This window comes from Ambystoma mexicanum, chromosome 14 (genome assembly GCF_040938575.1).
Source record: "Ambystoma mexicanum isolate Mex_15411 chromosome 14, UKY_AmexF1_1, whole genome shotgun sequence".
Lineage (NCBI taxonomy): Eukaryota > Metazoa > Chordata > Amphibia > Caudata > Ambystomatidae > Ambystoma > Ambystoma mexicanum.
The window spans coordinates 319,387,607-319,408,945 of record NC_090940.1 but is presented as its reverse complement, the minus strand read 5'-3'; positions in this window follow the sequence as shown (position 1 = coordinate 319,408,945).

Here is a 21,339-nt window from a genome sequence, read left to right as displayed (position 1 = left end):
GAGGGAGCTTAAGGCAGCAACAGGGTATAGCAACCCGCATATGAGTCTCCTGCGCAAAGCAGTGACGAGGGCTCAGAGAAAAATACTGAGAAAGATATAATTCCCAAGGTCCTGAGGGACAAGGAGAGACACGGCAAGGAGAGGAGTGATCAAGCAAGCACGTCTTTAGATTTAGGCAGCTGGGGAGCAGGTGTAAGTGGATCTAGGTCACCTGGCCTAAGCCCCGCCCACATGGTGCCTTCCTGGTTGCCGCTCTTTTTCACCACTTAGCAAGCCCCGCCCACCTGGTGCCTGCTTGCTTGCCACTCTTTTCCCTACTTAAGGAGCCCTCCAACCTCTTTTCCTTTGAACCTGGGGAGCAGGCGTAAGTGGATCTAGGTCACCTGGCCTAAGCCCTGCCCGCCTGGTGCCTTCCTGGTTGCCGCTCTTGTTCACCACTTAGCAAGCCCTGCGCACCTGGTGCCTTCCTGCTTGCCGCTCTTTTACCTACTTAAGGAGCCCTCCAGCCTCTTTTCCTTTGGAGCTGGGGAGCAGGTGTAAGTGGATCTAGGTCACCTGGCCTAAGCCCCGCCAACCTGGTGCCTTCCTGGTTGCTGCTCTTTTTCACCACTTAGCAAGCACCGCCCACCTGGTGCCTTCCTGCTTGCCGCTCTTTTCCCTACTTAAGGAGCCCTCCAGGCTCTTTTCCTTTGCTGCTGGGGAGCAGGTGTAAGTGGATCTAGGTCACCTGGCCTAAGCCCTGCCCACCTGGTGCCTTCCTGGTTGCTGCTCTTTTTCACCACTTAGCAAGCCCCGCCCACCTGGTGGCTTCCTGCTTGCTGCTCTTTTCCCTACTAAAGGAGCCCTCCAGCCTCTTTTCCTTCGAAGCTGGGGAGCAGGTGTAAGTGGATCCAAGTCACCTGGCTTAAGCCCCGCCCACCTGGTGCCTTCCTGGTTGCCGCTCTTTTTCACCACTTAGCAAGCCTCGCCCACCTGGTGCCTTCCTGCTTGCCACTCTTTTCCCTACTTAAGGAGCCCTCCAGTCTCTTTTCCTTTGCAGCGGTGGAGCAGGTGTAAGTGGATCTAGGTCACCTGGCCTAAGCCCCGCTGACCTGGTGCCTTCCTGCTTGCCGCTGTTTTCCCTACTTTAGGAGCCCTCTAGCCTCTTTTCCTTTGCAGCTGTGGAGCAGGTGTAAGTGGGTCTAGGTCACCTGGCCTAAGCACCACCCACCTTCTTAGCCCTGCCTCTTCCTTCCTACTGTTAACTCTTAGATCAAGGGCGTCTCTCGGCCGGGTGGCCAAAGCGTAGGGCAGTCAAAGAAAAGGGCAATTCCTGTTTGGACCTGTTCAGACCAGGAGAATCCAGGTTCCAACCCCCTGTTAAGACAGCAGGTAAGCATGCACCAACATATGTTTACACCCTCAGTCCCCACAGGCCATCCCCACAGTCCATCCCCACTCTCTCTGGTCTCCCTGTGTTGTTCCCTTGTGCCCCCCCCCCTTCCCGCACATAGGAGTCTGTCCTGATACATTCTTGTTTCACCATCACCGTCTTGTGGCCAATGCTGGATTTTACTTTTTATGGACTTCATTGATTCACGGTGCGCCACTCTTTCTCAACTCTCATGCTGGACTTCCTTTGCATCTTGTACTCATGGTGGCCCTGAATCATGCTGTTCCCATCTTCATCTTGTATCCTGGCTTGCAACATTATGTGTTACTACTGACTTCTGCAATTGTAATCGCTCTCCCCTCTTGCTGCTCCACTCTTTTTGACTGCTTTCCCTTTTTTCTCCTCCCCTCTCCCTTTCCTATCTCCTCCCCTTACTTCTTCTATGCACTTACTCTATCAGAATTGTCCCTGGACCTATTATGATAGCAACCTCGTCTGTCGCTCCCCCATCCCCTTACTGTTCCCCCTCTCTCCCTCCAGCACTATCTGAAATGTTGTCAGGCCTAGTACGATAATCGCTTGTTGTGTTCCTCCCCTCCCTTTCTGCACCCCTCTCCCTCACCTTTTATTTTTCTCCAGCTCTACTAGAAATGTTGTCAGGCCTAGTATGGTAGTCACCTGTCTGTTTCCATTTCCTCCCCACTTTCCCCCTCCCTTCCTCATCTATGTCTTAGCTCTTGCACTGAAATGTCGTCAGGCCGAGTATAATAGTTAATTTCACATCCTTACTGTTCATGGCCTGTAAGAATGTCATTGTATTTTCCCTTGTTCCCTCCCTTGCCTTGAAGTGCTTTGAAACACATTGTGTATAGGTGCTATATAAATAAACTAACATATATAGGAAGTGAAATAAAGAGATGGAAGGGAGAAAGAGATAAAGCTGATGAGTTAGCACTTCTACAAAACAAATGAATGGGTGGACAGATTTTGCTCAAACTCGATGGTAAAGGCATCGAGGACGTAAGACAAAGAAGATCAAGATGGGCAAGATAAAAAGGATAGAGAAAGGGAGGAACGATCGAAAGAAGAAGAGACGAAAAGGAAAGATAGACAAAAAGGCAGGAGCAGTTATATCAAGATGAACAATTCTAGAAGCAGGAAATAGTAGAGGAACAAATAAAACGAGATAACAGACAAAGGGCAATTGATGAGCGGGAAAGGTTAGAAAGAAAAGAATAGAAGAAGAGGAACAGAAGTTAAGGGATAAGAGAATACAAAGACAAAAGGATGAGGAGATACGAAGGGCAAACGAAAGAAGGGATATGAAGACAAAAGAGGAAGACAGGGTGAGGGAGGAAGCAAGCAAGCTTATAGAGCTTGATGATGACATAGAACGAAAAAGAAGGCAAAGAGCACGTGATCTCGATGGCCTGGAGAAGGAAGTAAGGAATCCTGATCCAGAAGTAGCATGCGAGGACCTAAAGGAGATCTTCCCGGAATATGAGTCATTACAGCCTCATCTAGAATAAATCTAGAGGATGAGTTTGACTCTAGAAGCATTGGGGAAGTGATTGAATATTTAGTGACGTTCTTAAGTGCTCATTTTAATATGAGGGCTTAATTGCCTCACCTGATGATAAGTAACCAATCACATATTCATATTTTTTAGGGTAGTCTAGATTGTATACCTAGATGTTCACTAAAAGCCTATCACAGTTACTCATCGGTTTTTGTAGTTTGCCACGTAGGATGATGTTGGTAGTAAAGTAGATCAACGTCAATGATGACGAGTTTTTGATATATAAGCTCATTTTTTTTAAAAAACTAGGTAAGAGGATCGAGCAAATTCATTGATGTTCATTGTACTCCCAGTTTTAGATAATGGATAATAAAACAGTTAACCTTTTTGTCAACTATCTGAGTCGTTTTGATTATTGATGTAGGAATAAAATCTGCATCCCCATCCATCTCCACGGTAATTGCTACTCATCTTAAAGGGCAGAGGTTATTCAGTTCAAGCCAAAAACCACTTCCCCTTATTCTTGAGTGGTTAACCGCCAATAACAGAACTCCGCTTGGTGATGTTGCCTGAGAATGGCTCAATTACATTATTTTTCTAGGTATTGTGAAAGCATCATGAGGTAGACACAGACAACCGAATAAAGTATGGGCTTTATACTTGTATTAAATCGCAGAGAAGGTTGGAGAAATACCTAACTGCCCTATGCTAAGGTGGGATGTATCTACCTAAATAAAACTGATAGTCTGTGCCAGGAAGTCCAAAGCAAATGTCTATCTGTGTCCAAAACCTATACTTGCCCTCACATCTAATTGTATACAATGTGTAGGTATGTCACCATCAAAATGAGAAGTGTTCAAATAAATGTTCAGAGCTTCTTCCATCTCTTGGTCTGAAAAGGGGCTTTCCATTCCCCACGGTTCAAGATAGTAGACATAATTTTTTTTTAAAAAGGGGGTTCCCTTCCCCAAGCTTTCAAGTCTCTCAGCTTTCCAAAACAACAATTCCTTGGGATACTTCCCAGATCTTCTGGTTTGGTTACCTCTCACCAAGCTTCAGTTCACACGTTTTCCTTTATTCAATCACAAGTTTGTGGGTGACTTAAGTGGCTTTTCCTTAGGTGGGTGTACTCAGTCTAGGCACAGTTGTCAGACCACACGGTCCAGCCATTACAGGTCAGGCAACCAACACACCTTCCTTGTGTCTGCTTCATAGGCACCTTGCCACAGTTTCAGGATCACAGTGATCGTTGACTTACTCTCATTTCACATGCTCTGGATGCTTTATCACGGCTTGTTTGCCACCATTCACTTGTTTAGTAGCGTTTGCTTGCAAAGATCAGCATGAGCTTCCCAGTACACTCTCCTGCTAGGAAACTCATTCACTGTTACAGTTCTTTTGCACAAGCCATCATAGGTTTCTGTGAGAAACCTGAGGGTGATCTCGCTGGTAGACCCCGGGGATCCTTTGTTCAGGTGGCCAGGGAGGGCCATTGTGCTTGGAACCCAATCCTTGGGGCGGACAAACGAGAGAGGATCACCTGGGCAAGTGGCCCCTGGGGCCCGCAGAAGGGATGCCCTTGGGCTAGATGTGGTATCCCTTTCTTTTCGATACACCCCTACCCTCAACCCCTCAGTCTTTATGGGATATTGCCATCACAGTCCCATCCTACCCCAGTTTTCCTTTAAGAAAAGGCAGGAGAAAAAACATTCATCCACCATGATACACCTGTTCTCCCCTTTCTGACAATAACCTGCGCTCCTCTTCAGTGAAACACTACAAGCCCCATCATCCCTGTTTTGTTGTTCACAAAACTTTTTTTTATATTCATCTGATTTTCTCCCAAAATCTGCAACTCACTACATTTCCCAGAATCTCCTTCATTCACTCTGCTCTTCAAATACTGCAAAGAAGAGGAAGCAACAAGGAGGAATGAGGATTACCGATAGGATTCCTTGGACCATTACCTCCTATGGACGACCGCCTTCCCTTCCAACCATTCACACCTGAACCAAATCACCACCCCCCCAAGAAGTATAAAAGGCGGGGCAGGAAAGCACACTTTGAGCGAGTTAGGGAGGCTTGAAGGTGCCGGAAGTTGGAGGAAGACTAGAAGAGCTGTAGAGACACTGGGAGACCTGTAGGAAGAGAAAACCACTCTGATACTGGCCCTGTGAGTCCAGGAGAGACTAATGTGCAGAGGGAGCTGTATCACCAGAAGGAAAGTCCAGGGGCAGCTGGGGTTGCCTGGCAGTACCCAAAGCAATACTCTTCCGAGCCAGTCAGGCGAACCAAGGTCTCTGAGAGTCAGCAGAAGGGCTCTGACCTCAGAACAGTATCCCCTGTAGCTCCCAATGCCAATTGCCATTTTGGGGAGTTGAGAAGTGGGAGCAAAATCCTGACAGTGCATTGTGGGACTGGAAGTCCCAAAACCTGTTTTCAAGACTGAGGTTTGAGAGGAGACTCGAGCCCGGCGAAGAGAAGTCTTTTTTATGAACTTTGTGAACCTTTAAGTAGGATCAGAGCCCAGCAGAGGGGGGCCATTTTGAACCCTATGAGGGGTCCGAGCCCGGCAGACGGAGACCCTTGTGTACGTTGTGAGTGAAATTGGCACCATAGACAAAGTGGTCTGGCGCCACATGGGCGCTCATTCAAAGGTCTCTGGCTGGTACCCCGCCCCCTCTTCTGAACCAGGAGAAAGCATTTAACTAAGAGTGTTGAAACTACAACTACCAAGAGGCCTTAGGGGAGGCCAGCGTAACCTCTCAAAGTGTTCATACAAAGGTCAAGTTAAACCCCAGCCAAAAGTCTTTGGCAGATAGTGGAGGGAAACGTGAACCCGACTGAGGTATGCTTGCTAATTCATTGTGATGATGGAACTGTGTGAAGCCTGGCTGAGGGCTTAAGAGAAAGCCTGACTGGGGGCTGAGACCCAGACTTGGGTAGAGGAAGAACCTAAGGGGTTTAGAATGACTTTCTTTTTGTACTGTATGAAAATGACAATATGAACCCGACAGAGGGTTGCCAGGAGAAAGCCAAGGGAGTGAATCCTGCATGGTGGTAAAACTAAGTGAACATTGTGATGGCAAGTATGGACCCGACTGAGGGATGTCCACAGTGAATGGTTGGTCTGAGGAAGGCTAACGTTGAGAGAAGGATCAGAGCCTGGCTGAGGGGGATCCACAGGTGAAGATAAGTAGAAGGAACTTTTGTTTTGTTGTTTATGACATATCAGAACCTCTAAAGGTCCTGATATTGAGGAGAAGGAACTGTAAGCTCGTGCCAGAGAAGCCGAGGAGTGGGCTGTGCTCAAGAGTCCCGCCTTGTCCCGTGCTAGAAAACATGGGCAAGGGAGACCCCAACCAAAACATCCTGACTTATCATTTTGTGAACACTTCTTTCTTTTCTTGTGAACATTATCCCACACTATTTTGTAACATAGCACTAAGGATTGGCAATAGGCTTCTTAGTATAGGCCCTTTTTATTTGACTAGACTCCACTAGGACAGCATTATTATTATTTGACGGTTGTAGCTTGTTCCCATCTTAGATTTAGGTTTAGATTAGGAGTTTATCTCAGCCACTTTGCTGTTTAATAATACCCTTGAACTGTGATCACTTGTGTCAGTGTTACTGTTGCCACCATGAGTTCTTTACACTTCCCAGTACACTCTACTGCTAGGAAACATATTCACAGTTTCAATTCTCTTGACCAAAGCATCAGGCGGCCTTTGCCAAGTTTCATTGTACATTACTCTTGCATACAGGTTTTCTTTTCATAACCATTAATTTCTTTCAGTAATATTTAATATCTGCTGATATTTGGCAACGCTTGCTCGACACGTGGCAACGCTTGCTTGCCACTTGACAAAGTTCATATTTAGCTCTAGACAATGATTATTGAACTCTTTCTTCATTCAATTTAGAGGCTTCTTTACACAGTTCTCGGGCCCTTTTTCTCAGACCTTTAATGTATTCAAGTTTTCTTAGCTGCCTTTGTGCAATCGACACGCCCCGGTGTCCCCCTGCCTTCTAGGCAGATTCACCGGTTTCCAGCCGCGTGTCTGTCAACTTTGGTACGGCGTTGTAAAACCTCCTTCAGTTCTTGCTGCTTCGTGACACCTTTCGACAGCCTTGGGTACCCTTCCGAAGGACTTTGCTTCACCCTGCTGCCTTCCTTGGAGCACTGGTAAGCACTGTCCTTGCTAGTCTGCAGCTGCAAAGCCTGGGGAGCTTCCCTCTGCTCCCGGCGTCTCTGCAGCGTTCAACAACATCGGCTCTGCTTCACCCGGCTTACATGCGAGTCTCAACCTGGCTTCTCTCTGGGAAAACCCTTTCTCATGGACAGTTCGCCGTGAGCGACACCGACTAACACCAGAGCCGTATACCTGACATGTCCCAACACCAAGGTCAGGCAATTACGGATCATTACACACACCTGACTTCCATCACACTTCCCCACATGGATAAAAGGTGGAGCACAAAAGTACACTCTGAGTGAGGCAAAACACACGAGAAAACAGCAGTCCCAAGATGGCAGTTTAATACAAGGACAAAGACGGCGAGACCAGAGAGGGTTGCAAGGAGGGAAGCAATCCTGACCTGTAAAGATCGTTACCTACGTGAACCTTGGAAAATAAGAAACCGAAAACCAGGTCCTAAGGCTGATCAAACCTGCACAGTTCGCCTCATTACGAGTGTGCCGGTCTGGTAACAACGGCACAAGTAAGCCTACCGGCACCATTGTTACCGGACCGGCACACTACGAGTCTGCCTGCCGGAGTCGCTGTGCCCGGCAGGTCTGGCCTGCCGGGCACAGCGACCAGTGTAAACAGACCATAATGGAGGCACTGGCACCGTTATTTACGGTGCTGGTGTCTCTGTGTTCCCCATTCCCATTGAGTCCTAAGGGACTTACATTTACTGGCGCCTGACTTCCCAGAACGCTGGGGTCATAATCCTGCGGTGATTCTGGCATGCCAGGCACCGGTAAATATTGCAAGTCCGGCGGCAACCTGTCGGTTTTACCGGCACGGTTACCGCCGGACTTGTTATGAGGTGAAGTGTGTCTGAGGTACCTAGGGCTCTGCTGCGTCGATAACCAAGGCGGGGAGGAGCGATTGCCGCTGCGGTACTGTCCTTGGCTCATACAACAAAGTGGCATCAGAAAAGACAGCTCAGAGAGACCGATAACAAACCAGCTTGTGTTTTGAACCAAGGTTGCAAGTGGCAACATTGTAGAAAGAGAACAGTGTGTGAGGCGTTTGGGATGAGTGACGCAAATATAATTCGAAACCATAGGAAATATTTGAACTTTGCAATTGAACTTTGGGAGGCCAGGAAAAGATGCCATACACCGAGTGGTCTGGCGCCATGTGGGTGCTCATTCAAAAGTCTCTGTTAGGTATCCAACTGATGCTGAGTGTGAGAGAAAGAAATATTGAGATCAAAAAGGTCATGCAACGGGTCAAGCTAAACTCTGTGCACATTCGAAAGTCTTCGATAGTTTGATGTACGTCACAATCCGTCCGAGCCCAGCTGAGGGAGACTAATTGAACAAAAGAAGGGATCTGAGTCTGGCAGAGGGGGATCTGGGGTGAACCAAGAGTCACGTGAAAAATAATTCTCTGAACCTTGTTTTGAAAGGGATCTGACCCCAGAAGAGGGGGATCCAACATTTAACTTTTTGTTTGTGAAAAGGATCTGAGCCCGGCAGAGGGGAATCCAGGGTGAACACCCAAATTGAATACTGAAGAGAACATTTGCATGTTGTTTCGGGTACAGCAGGCACTCTGTGTCAAGAGGCTTGCAAGAAGTAAAGAGACTTGGATACAGAAGGCCTTGAACTGGGAAAATTGAACTGTATCCTTGTGCCACAGAAGCCAGAATATGTGCTTTACTCGAGTGACCCGCCTTGCCCTGTGCTGAAAACATGGGGAAGGGATGCCGACGGCCCAAGCTACCTGGCATAATATTTTGTGAACACTTCTTTCTTTTTCATGAACATTACCCCCACATTATTTGTACATTAGTGGTAAGGATTGGCAATAGATTATTTTAGTATAGGCCCTTTTATTCTGACAAGACTCCACTCGGACTGCATTATTATTATTTTATGGTCGTAGCTTGCTCCCATCTGCAGATTTAGGTTTAGATAGGCATTTATCACACCCTTGTGCAAGTTCAATAAACACCCTTGAACTGTGGTCACTTGTGTCTGTGTTACTGTTGATACCATGCCTTCATTACAGTAGGTACACAGTGAACTATCCCTTTGGGTCCCTAAATAATTCTTCTGTGCTTGCACATTACACAGAGGAGGAGTCTGGAGATCTCCCAATATACACACAATTGGACCTATTTTATCAACTCTATCATTCCTGAAGCACATACGCTTCTGAAATACTGACTCATTTTCCAGGATGTACTGTCAATTTAAAATACTCTCCTCAGTATGACCACAAATAAAAAAGTCTGGATTTCCCCTTAACATTATACACAAATAGAAATGTATTTTGGCTCTCTCACATACAGGTGAGCACCTTTGTGTCATGGGATTTAGACGGAACTGGTCAGTCTGGCACCGTTGGCGCAGGATGCATTCGAGTAGTGTACACCCTACCAAGATGGCGGCTTGGGCTTCGAGGATCGGTGCAGTCTTTCGGTTGTCGAGTCAAAACTCGACTCCTCCCCTTGTTCAGGAATCAGTACTTCCGGACCCTGAACCAGGACCAAAGTGCGTTGCTACGAATTTCTCCAGCTACGCTTCGTGAGTTTCTTGATCATTAGTTACAGGAGTGCTCTTCTTTTCTTCTCATTTTCCTCGTAGCTAACCTTTATTCTACCCCTTTGTAAGCAGCAACTCTGATCCTTCCGCTCCTGAACCTCTGAGATTATCAGAGCTCAGTCCGTGTAAAACCCACTCAACTCTTCCGCACAGTAAGTCCCGAATCTCCCTTCTTTCACATTCTCTAATTACCGCCGGCTTCCTTTTCACTTTTACCGGTGCTATCTCCACAGCATACGTACCTACAACCCCCCTGGGACTACAACTCCCAACTACCCTTGCAAAACGCTTTAAGCAGAAACTAACGGAGCTACACTTGAGCGACGTTTGTTGCTCGGTAGGTGCTAATTCCACACAGCACTATTCGGGTCATGAGACTCCTCTTCTCCGAATTCCTATTTTTCTTTCTTAAGTACAACCCTCTCGTTACACATAAAGCTCCGCTTACCTACAATCAAGTTGGAATCTTCCTCGTCTGCATACAGCCTTTGTCCGATTAGAACTCTAATATTCAGACTCCCAGGTACTGTTGGCAATCCCATTTCTCTCTTCTTTCTTCACCACCTTTCCCTGAAATCTCCTTTAACACAATTCCTTTCCATTGGCAGCCCGCCTTCGAATACCTGAAAACAGCATCTACAGCTTCTATCCATTTGGGTGACATCAGCAGGCCGGGAACACATCGCTTTCCAGCCACACAGGGTTTTTTCCCCACGAGGGTTTTCCTGGCCACTTCACTCCCCGCCTGTTCCACCGGGTGGGGAAGGGAGGGGTGAGGTGAGTTCTCACTCTCCTTGTGGGATTTCCGAAGACAAGGTAGGGATTGTACTGTTGATTCATGGTCCAGCCTGTAATGAGTGTATCACAGCCCTTGCTACTAGCTATATATCTAAGTCTTTCTAAGGGAAAAAAAGAACTTGAGAGATAACAGATAGCAATGCCTTTAAGAAAAAGTCTTAGGTGGCAAGGTTGGTGGTGTCATTCGGTGGGACCATGGAACAACAAGTACAACAGTTGATTGCAGCTGTACAATCACTGTCAGCAGAAGTGCAACAGTTAAAACAGGAAAATAGTGCACTAAGGCAACAAACAAATAGAGCAGCACACAGTTCAGAAGTTCCTCCGGGACCTCTCCCTTCAGGAAGATTTGATGGAAACCCCCACTTGCTTAAAGATTTTCTAGACTTTTGTACAGTACAGTTCGCATTTAAAACCGCCTTTTTCCCGACGGACCGAGACAAAGTAGGGCATATGATATCCCAAATGACAGGAGCCGCACTAGCCTGGGCAACTCCTCTTGTGGTTAATAACAACCCTATATTGGATTCATATTCGGCCTTCTGCAACAGTGTTAAGAGTATGTTTGGCCGACAAGAAATAATAATCGCCTCTCAAGAGCGATTAATGGACCTTAAACAAGGTAGTCTGGCCATAATCTCGTATGTCACTAAGTTTAAACAGTATGCAACAGATACTTCTTGGGCCGATGATGCTCTGATGACTATCTTTAGACGTGGTCTTTCAGAAGACTTGAAGGACGAAGTGCCCCGAGTACCCCGCCCCCACAACATGTCCGAACTCATTGCACTGGTCATGCAATTAGATTATCGCTTACAGGAGAGAAATCGAGAAAAGAGAAAGAATCGAAGTCCTCGACCACATGTAGAAAGTCTTCGCAAGTCAGTTTCGTCTGAAGAACTGATGCAGCTCGGAGCGACTCAAGGCCCATTGAAAGTAGAAGAACGTATGCGAAGAAAGTCGTTGGGGCTGTGCATGTATTGCGGGGCGGATACTCACACCGTCAAGGAATGCCCTAAGACTCCCCCTAGGAAGGCGGGAAACGCCAGGGCCCTGCGGTGAAGGGAACCACGGTACAGGGTGCACTCGCAACTTCTAGTTCCCGAACAGACACCATTTCCTCCTCACACTCAGTCACTTCCGATCACTCCATGATCGTACTCAGAATCACTCTCTCATGGAACAACCTACATATGGAACACGTCCCAGCACTTATTGACAGTGGTGCTGCCGGCAACTTTATTGATGACCTCTGGGCCCATCAACATGGGATTCCACGTACAGCAAAACCATTGCCGATCCCTGTAGAGAGCGTAGATGGCAGTCCACTCACTTCAGGGCCCATCAAGGATCATACAGATTCCTTGATGATGTTGATTGACACCCATCATGAAGCACTGGAACTAGACATTATAAGAACTGCACATTATTCAGTGATCCTGGGACTACCGTGGCTAAGGACTCACAATCCTTATATCAATTGGACTGCAGGGACGCTCTTTTTAGGATCGGAATACTGCGTCCACAATTGTTTGGATCAAGACAAGAATCACCTACATAACCGAATGCACAAGAACAAGGAAGAAGGGATCACCAAGCTCCATGAGATAACAACAATACCCCTGGAGTATCAGAAGTATCATCTGGTCTTCTCACAAGCAGAATTCACGGAATTACCCCCTCATCGTAGAGATGACTGTGCGATAGATCTAATCCCTGACAGTCCTCTTCCGTTCGGGAGAATGTACATCTTGTCTACAAAGGAAAAAGTGTTAAGGCAATACCTACACACCAACCTAAGGAATGGTTTCAATACAGAGTCCACATCGCCTTCCACAGCCTCTCTTTTCTTTATACCACAGAAAAACACCACAGAGCTTCGTCCCTGTATAGACTTCCGAGGACTCAACAAGATTACAATACCTGATAAATACCTGATGCCTTTAATTCCAGATATACTGGAAGCGGTCCGCAAAGCCTGTATATACACTAAATTGGACCTACGTGGAGCATATCACCTTATATGAATTAAAGCCGTAGACGAATGGAAGACGTCGTTTCGGACCCCTTTCGGACACCATCAGTATAGAGTTATGCCGTTTGGTTTATCGAATGCCCCCGCTGTCTTCCAGCGATTTATGGACCATATATTTGCTGACATCACATTGCACTATGTTATCATATATCTTGATGATATTCTGGTCTTCTCCACAAACAAATCTGAACACATAAGACATGCAAGCGAAGTGGTACATCGTCTACAACAGAATCATTTATTTTGCAAACTTGAGATATGCGAATTCCACAAAGCCTCTGTAACTTATCTAGGATATGTGCTTTCTAATCGGGGGATATCTATGGACCCGTCAAAGGTAGCGGCCATCACAGAGTGGCCTGCTCCAAGATCCGTAAAGAAGATCCAACGATTTTTAGGATTCGCCAATTTTTACCGGCTGTTCATCCCTCATTTTTCTGCCTTAACCACACCATTGACACACTTATTAAAGAAAGGCGTCAGATATTTTTGGTCTCCAGAAGCACAAAACTCGTTTGAAGAATTGAAAACTCTTTTCTCCCAAGCCTCTGTCTTAGCCATGCCAGATCAAAGAAAGAAATTTATAGTGGAATCCGATGCCTCTCACCAAGGGATTGTACTGTTGATTCATGGTTCAGCCTGTAACGAGTTTATCACAGCCCTTGCTACTAGCTATATAGCTAAGTCTTTCTAAGGGAAAAAAAGAACTTGAGAGATAACACTTCGTAAGGACTGTTTCATTTCTTCCCTTTGTAACAGATAGACATCAGTCAGCAAGAATATCCCTCCACAGCCTGGTTTCTCTTAATGTGCTGCTCGTAATACAAAATGGGTACAAAGGAAAGCAATCTAATCTATTCTCCTTTACAATGTTTTCAATTCTCCTATGTCTCCTATGTCTTCTTCCCATCCATCAGTCAGTCAGTGGGTGAGAGCCCTTTGCCCCAAATCTATGAGTTAACATTAAGAATGCCTCCCTTTTGAGGTGTGCATCATTTCTCTAATGTAATTGATCAGTATATGTGATTGGACCATGTTCCAAAAGTGATTTCACGCTAAACCATCCCCTTCATACTCATTGGGCATATTAATTAAGAGGGTACTTTAATGGGATTCATTTCTAAACCCAGTTTCCCTCCCATTTGATGGATTGTCATCTTGGAGATTTCTACATTAAACAGTTTTAACTTTCTGAAACTTCTTGTTCCTCACATGTGATCATGTTACGAATCAGTTTGTCACATTGTCCTCACCCATGTGAATCTTATGATGTTAGTCTGATTTCAGCAAAAGATTTCATGTCTGTGTAACATATTTTAGCTTTTTACACTCCGATACTTTTACACAAAGATTATTTTCTCAGTTCAGAACAACAGCCTTGCTGGCACAGAGATTAGGCTATATAAAAACCACCGATGTGTGACATTTCTGTGGAGACATATATATATTTGTCTAATTTGCCTAATTAAACAGTTATAAAACAAATATCGATTTGAATTCAGCTGATTGATCTTTTCACACTGAATATTTTCTATTAAAGTAAGCTTCTATGACACTTTTTTCAAAAGTAAAAAATGTACATCATACATTTTTTCCCCTTCATACAAAATATTGAATGGCATCCCCAGTTCCTGGACTGTTAGCAGTTCATTTAAGGCTCAGAGCTGGGGCATTTATGACTCCCGAGAAGGCTGCTTGTCATGGGACCAATAATAGAAGGCTCTTTGATATTAGGCTTCCCCCAGCCATGTGTTGACCCTGCTCTCTGCTCATTGATCTCTGCTCATTGAGTAATTATATCAACTGGCAAATTCTTAAAATGTTTACTAGCCTTGTTAGTTAATTAATCTACTCGCCCTCAAAGAATACCCTCACCCTTTCATAAAACTAAAGTAAAGTACACTTTTTATTGTTAAATGGTGCATGTTATATTTGGTGAAATACTGACACCTAGAGGCAAGCTGCACTCAGTGACATGTGTGAGATACCTAAGAGTATCTATCTCACATAGCGAACCTCAGGAAACCCTTATTCAGGTGGCCAACGAGGGGCTGATCCACTCAGATCCCAACTCTAGAGTTGAAAGAGCGAGAAAGACTCACCGGGATGGGGAAGCCCAGGGTTGTACTCAGAGAATAACACAAGGGCGACGCGGCATGGTAGCAGAGAGGAAGGAGAGGAGGGTGATATCCCTGAAACCTTTGTAGGCTGTATTACATCTGCCTCTCTGCCTCCCATTAGATCTCTCCTGTCTCAACACGAAGTCCCCTGCATAGCTAGTAAATACCTTAGGAGAACGAACCCCATTAGACCCGGAAACCACATCTCTGAGAAACCCACCTTCTACCCGAATGCTCCCAACCATTTTTCTTCCCGTCCCTCCGATTGTTTTCTGCACTCTAAACCTGCTCAAATAAACACTACAGTGCCCACAATCTCCCATTCATTTCACAATCCTAGCTATTCCCGTTTGCCTCACAAACCAAACTACTCATTTCAAAAACCCCTCTAATATGAGAGTTGTAATCCCATATAGCACTATTTCCCCATCCGCCCCCGTAGAACAATCAAACACTCTAACCCCCTCCGCTTCCCTTTCCGACCTGAACACCTTTTTGCCCCACTAAAGACAAGACTCATAGAGCTGTTTACCTGACATGCCCCGACACAAGGGTCAGGCAGAGTCAGGCAATTAACCAGAATCACACACACCCGACGCCCCTTTGCTTTCCCCACAGGGATAAAAGGTGGAGCAAGAGAGCACAGTACAGGCAAGGCAGACTGCACAACGTGAAGGCTAACTCAGCACGGCAGTTCAAAAGGAAGAGAAAGACGGTGCAGACAGAGAGGGTGTCAAGGAGAGAAATGACCTTGCCCTTTCCAACCAAGGCCCGTGAAACCTATGTAGTAAGTATAAGGCTGCAAACAATAGCCAGCGTGTGTTGCAGAAGATGTCTATGGTACGCAAGACCCTGCTCCACTGATAATCAAGCTGGGGAAGGACGCTTGTCTCAGTGGTACCAACCTTAAATCCAAGGATAAAGAAAGGCATGCGGTTCATCACAGCCAGTGAGTCGAGGGGAGAATCGATAAGAAACCGAACTGTGTTGAACGAAAAGTAGCCAACAGCTAATATGAACTTTAAAAGGCTTAATGATACATAGATAAAAGAACGGGAAAACCAGCAACCGAGGAATATGCCACCACATGGGTGCTCAAGCAGGAAACTCTAGGCGATTGCTCGAATGTGGAAACTACTGAAACCAGAAACCCTTGGGAAGAGGCGAAGAACGGTCAAAGTGGTCATACAGGGGTCTCGTAAAATCCTCTGTACCGTGGATTTGACCGACAGCGAACTGTGAAAGCGAAGGGAAGTGAATCCTGCATGTTGAAAACGAACACATAAACTCTAGAAATTAGCAAGAGTGAACCTGGGCAAGGGATGCTAATGAAAAGAGACGGAGTACGAAAGTCATGTGAGGAATTATTGGTAAATGTCGACGAGAGTGAACCCGGCAGAGGGAAGCTGACATCCAAAAGTTGGCGAGAGTCAACCCAGCAGAGGGAAGCTGACAGCCTGGGGCAAAGCTTGAAACCCTGTTTAAAAAGACATTAAGATTTGTGAAAGCAAGAAGTATTGTAAGACAAAGGGAAGTGTCCCCCTTGTCAGTTAGGGATCTGCGTACGGTCGAGGGAGATCCAGGGGTGGAAAGTTAACACCCAAAGTTTGCTGAAAAAGGAACTGCCTTGTTAATAGGTTGAAAGTGTTCTGAAGGGTCAGTGCCCAGAAGAGGGGGTACTCAGGGGTGAAGACATCCCCCAAATTGGTCTGAAGGGTCAGTGCCCCCCAGAAGAGGGGGACCCGGGGTGAACCCATCACCCAAAAGGTTTTGAAAGGTCAACATCCAGAACATGGGGACCCAGAGGTGAAGCCATCACCTAAAGTGTTCATAGAACAGAACTTTTGTGTTCGTTTGTTGAGATCATCAGGCCTCGAACGTGAGAGACTTTTTATTGAAAAGAGACTTAATCATCGAGGAACCTGATAGCTGATACGGAACTGTTAGCTTGTCCTGGGAAGGCTCGAGCGTGTGCCGTGCTCCAAAGTCCCACCTTGTCCCATGCTAAAAACGTGCGGAAGGGAGACCTCAAGGCAATCACATCCTCACTTATTGTTTGAACACTGTTTCCTTATTTCGATACCGTATCCCACACGCTTTCTGTAATTAGTTTTAAGGAATTTCCAATAGCTCTTTTTAGTATAGGCCCTTTTATTTTGACACAACGCCACTAGAACACCCTTATTTTTCATTTGATTGTTGATGCTTGCTCCCATCTTAGATTTGGATTAGGTGTTTTTCCACCCTGCATTTATTGTTCAAAAACACCCTTGAACTGTGATCACTTGTGTCTCTCTTTACTGTTGCCACCATGAGTTCCTTACACATGCTTATTATCTATTTACTGAAAAGATAGTTTGTTTGCAGCAAATAACAAATAAGTGTTTCCTACATCCCTCTACTTACCATGAAGGGCGAGTGGGTGATATTTTTCAAGCCCTGTTATTGTCACAATGCCAGACTTCATGTCCATCCTCCTAGAGGGACCTAGCCGATGGGAAGATACAATTATTTGGAGAGCAGACCAGAATCTATTCTCTGCAGGCTTGGCTTCTGACAACAAACTCAAAACATATGGTCCTTTGATCCAGGGAGTGTCAAGGTTGCATAGCCCATCTTCAAAGACCCGGGCTTGCTTTTTCATGGAGCACGCCATTTCCCTTGTGCATCTGTTGCGGGGAAGTAATGTAATGTTGCTGTACAGGCCATGTTGCTGGCTTTATTCACCAATGTAGCATTTGAAGCCATATGCTCTCCACACTTTCACACTGCAATTGGCACTTTAAACAAAGCAACATTATAACATTTTCTTTGTAATTCATCTCCTGTTAAAGAGTTGCACGGTGAGTTTGTGTGGGCTTTATAATGCTGATTCCTAGGCCGGTAAAGAAATAAACATACGAATACAGGGCCAAATTCAATGTTTACTCTTTCATAACATGCTGCGTTTTCAGAAAATAAAATTTACTTTTCTCCAATTAACAGAAAGTTTGCTGGGTTCTTCCATGTAACTGAAAGGACATATCTTCGCCTTGACATTTATTGGGAACAAATGCACACTGCCGACTTCACCATACTTCCTTGAACGTGTCCTTTTCAAATGCTTTGCACAGGATTTAGCGAACATATTTTTAAACCAGGCATTTTTATCTGCATTATTGTATAGATCTTGTTACAGTAGATGGCCAGGTTCACAAACTATCTAAAGGTCATCAAGGAAATAGAACTATCAGCTAAATGATCCATGCTGCTGCACATAGCAGGCAATGTGAACAAGTTGTTACTAACCCTCAAGAACATGGGAGGCAAAGAGTACTAATATGCCACTGTTGAAGCCCTTAATACTCACTTTAGCCCACAAGAAAATGCTGATTACGAGAGATTTGCGATGAGGCAGGTGCAAGAGAATCCGTGGTCTTTCATGTGCGTTTGAAAGAACTTATGTGCATGACCAATGACCTGGATGAGGAGGTGACAGTGAAAATGTTTTATGGGTGCGACTGGCCAAGCTGCAATGACTGATTTCAAGGGAACTACAAATGTCCCTAGAGAACATCATGAAATTGGGGAATACACACAGACGTTCTCATCTGCAAGCCATACACATAGAAATGTTTTTCCAATCAAACCTATCAAGCAAGACATTTTGGTTGACTATATAGTATCGAAATTAAATGCTCAGAAAAGATCCAGTGCATGATATGGCCTGTGTCCAGGAGTTTCCTGCTTGAAGGTAGAGGCCGAGCTAAGGAATAGGTCTGCTTAGCAACTGGTAACTTAAACCATTATACTAGAGAGTAGAAATCTGCAATAGATGGAACTGGCAGTGCAGCAAAGAGACTGAAAACAAGTATGCTAAACGTATAGCAATCCTGTGAAGAATGACACCTCCTGACATGGAGGGCGAGGAAGAAGCCAAAGTATATGTATCTCATTATCCCATGCAAAAACATGCATGAAGAACTTGCATCCAAACTGCATGTTCATGGCTTCGAAATAACAGCTCTCATCAACAAAGGGGTCTAAGTGAATGTGAAGTCTAAGGAACAGTACAGGCAAATGAAGTCCCAGCTGAAGACAACATCAACGAGCCTATACACCTATGGGAACTTTACGCCCCTTGTGTTGCCTTTAAAACTGAGATTCAACACAGTTAGTGTGGCTTTATCGCCAAAATATCTGTCACGGCTACAGAGGTGTTAACGTTAGTAAACTGTGATATAGTTGAAGGACTACAACTCAAAATGTGCACACAGAATCTGAACCTGCAAGTTGGATAACTTACTGGAGGAGTGCTCAACACTATTCTGGTTAGTAGGGTGCTTAAAAAGAAACTTAATCAAGTTGCTAAATTCACAACATAGTACAATCAGAAGCTCTTCATCATCAACGCATACCCTTCCACAGCCGCAAGAAGTTCAAAAGTGATCTAGATAAAATGGTAAAGGAAGGAATCATACGAAATGTGCATGGACCAACCACATGGGTGTTGCTGGAATTCACAAGAAAGACAAAACAACCTGGCCAGGTTAGAATATGGATCGACATGAGATTGATTAACAAGTTGATCGATTCACTGAGAAAAAAAAAACGACCAATAATGGGTCACATTGTGGCTGACTTAACTTGTGCCACATGGTTTTCGAAGCTTGGCCGCAATTTCTGGTCCTACCAATGCTACACCCGAATTCCAGATACATTACAACCTTCTTAAAGCAAATAGGCCTGCACAGATATATATGACTACGCTTTGGAATATCCCCTGCCTCACAGGTGTCCCAAATTGCCATCAGAGAACTGATCATTGGCCTCCTGCAGTAATTATCATGAGTGTTGCCAAACTCATTTATGCCAAAGAAGGAAAGCAACACTAAATTTGATAATGAGGCTACTAAGGGACAGCGGACTCATGCTACTCTGGAATTAGCTTGACTTGTACAAATATAAAAAAGGGACATTTTTGGTTATTTTTTCCGATATATTTTCTGCAGACCTAAAGAAGGTGCAAGAAACCCAGGCAGCAGTGGTGCACAGCAGTGTGCCAGAAACCAGGCGTTTTCTGGACATATTTAGCCAAGATAACAGAACCTCTTTATGAACTAGTTAAGGACAACACTAACTGCCCATGGGACCGCAGAAAAGTTCAAGCCTTCCAAGAAATGAAGAAAGCCCCAATTTAGTGATACAATCATGTCCTTTTTCGATAGATCCAAAAAAGAGATACTCAACTAGTGGTTTATACCAGGCCATGTGGACTTGGAGCAGTGTTAACCCAAACGCACATCATGCGTCCCATGGCTTATGCCAGTTGGGCCTTCATGCCCATTAAGCAGAAATACAGATCGAAAAGGTGGAAGTCGCTAAACTAAGGGGTTCTGCGATCTTCACCTTTATCTGTATGGGGATGACTTAGTGCTACATTATCAAATACTGCTACTTCATGCCAGATAACTGCTCCCTGCCCCCCAATCTACATAGAAAAGTAAACATTGCAAGTACAATCATGTCAATACAGGGGGCGGGAAGAAGAGCACAAGCGTTGTGTAAATAACTGTGAGGACTACCTGTCGAGACATCCCAAGCCTGCAACACCCCTACAACATGTGAAAACACCAGATGCAAGTGTCTGACCCATCGCATTGTTTTGGAAGAGTTTTGAGTGGGGACCCAAAATGATGAAAACAAAAACAAGCGGTGATGCAGTCTCATCAGATAGGATGATGGAAAAATGTACTCTCCGGGAATACTCATCGAAATACTGAGGCTCGCACTGGCTCTCTAAGCCAATCTCACAGTAAGACATGAGCTATCGTTCCAGAAAAAGAGCTACTGCTGCATGATCATCGAATAGGGTTACCTCGCAATCTAATTTGGTGTGTGGTCCAGTTTGCATATGCCGCACACTAGGGCAGTCAAAACAAAGACCCACATCCTGGAAAATGCTGTTTCTGGGACTAGAGGTCTTAAAAGAAGACTAAAAAGCTGCTTGCAGGCCCAACCAAATCACTGCAACTGGCACAAATCTCACTGATCATGTCAGAACGGTCCTCTGGGAACTAGTCAGTGCAGACTTATGCAGTTTTCCCAATTGGCATCTTTGCTGGTTATAGTAGATGAGCACTCCTAATATTGAGAGATCATAGCTTCAACTGGCACAGAATGTTTTATTGACCCAGCCTGAAATGATGTGATAGATATGGACCATGGCCTCCATATTTGAGGGTCAGGAATGGCAGGCATGCTTTAGAGAACTGGGTATCAAGTACCAAAATATTACCACTTACTGGTAATGGGGAGGTGGAATATTTTATGCAAACCATCAAGAAGAATTCTACTAATTGACGTTTATCATCTAGTTGACTGTGAATTAGCCATTCATTAGTTATTAGTTTAGTTTATTGTTTGTAACATGCACCTAAACCTGAGGTAACTAGGCGCTTAAACTTGTGACAAAGTTACAGAAGCAAACATACAGAGTAAATTGGACAGCAGTGCTAGTCGACCATTGGTTACAGGTTAGTCGGCTTGCATTTAAATACAAGTAAGAGCATAGAATTGTCACCAGCGGTTACAGATTGGTCGACACTACAGGAAATAAGTTGATAAAGTGCGAGATGTATTTCAGCAGGAGAGGGTCGTAGGTGAGCCTGGGGCCTGTTAGAGTTTCTTATCAGGAAGCCAGTTCTTCACTTTGGCTCTGGAGGACCA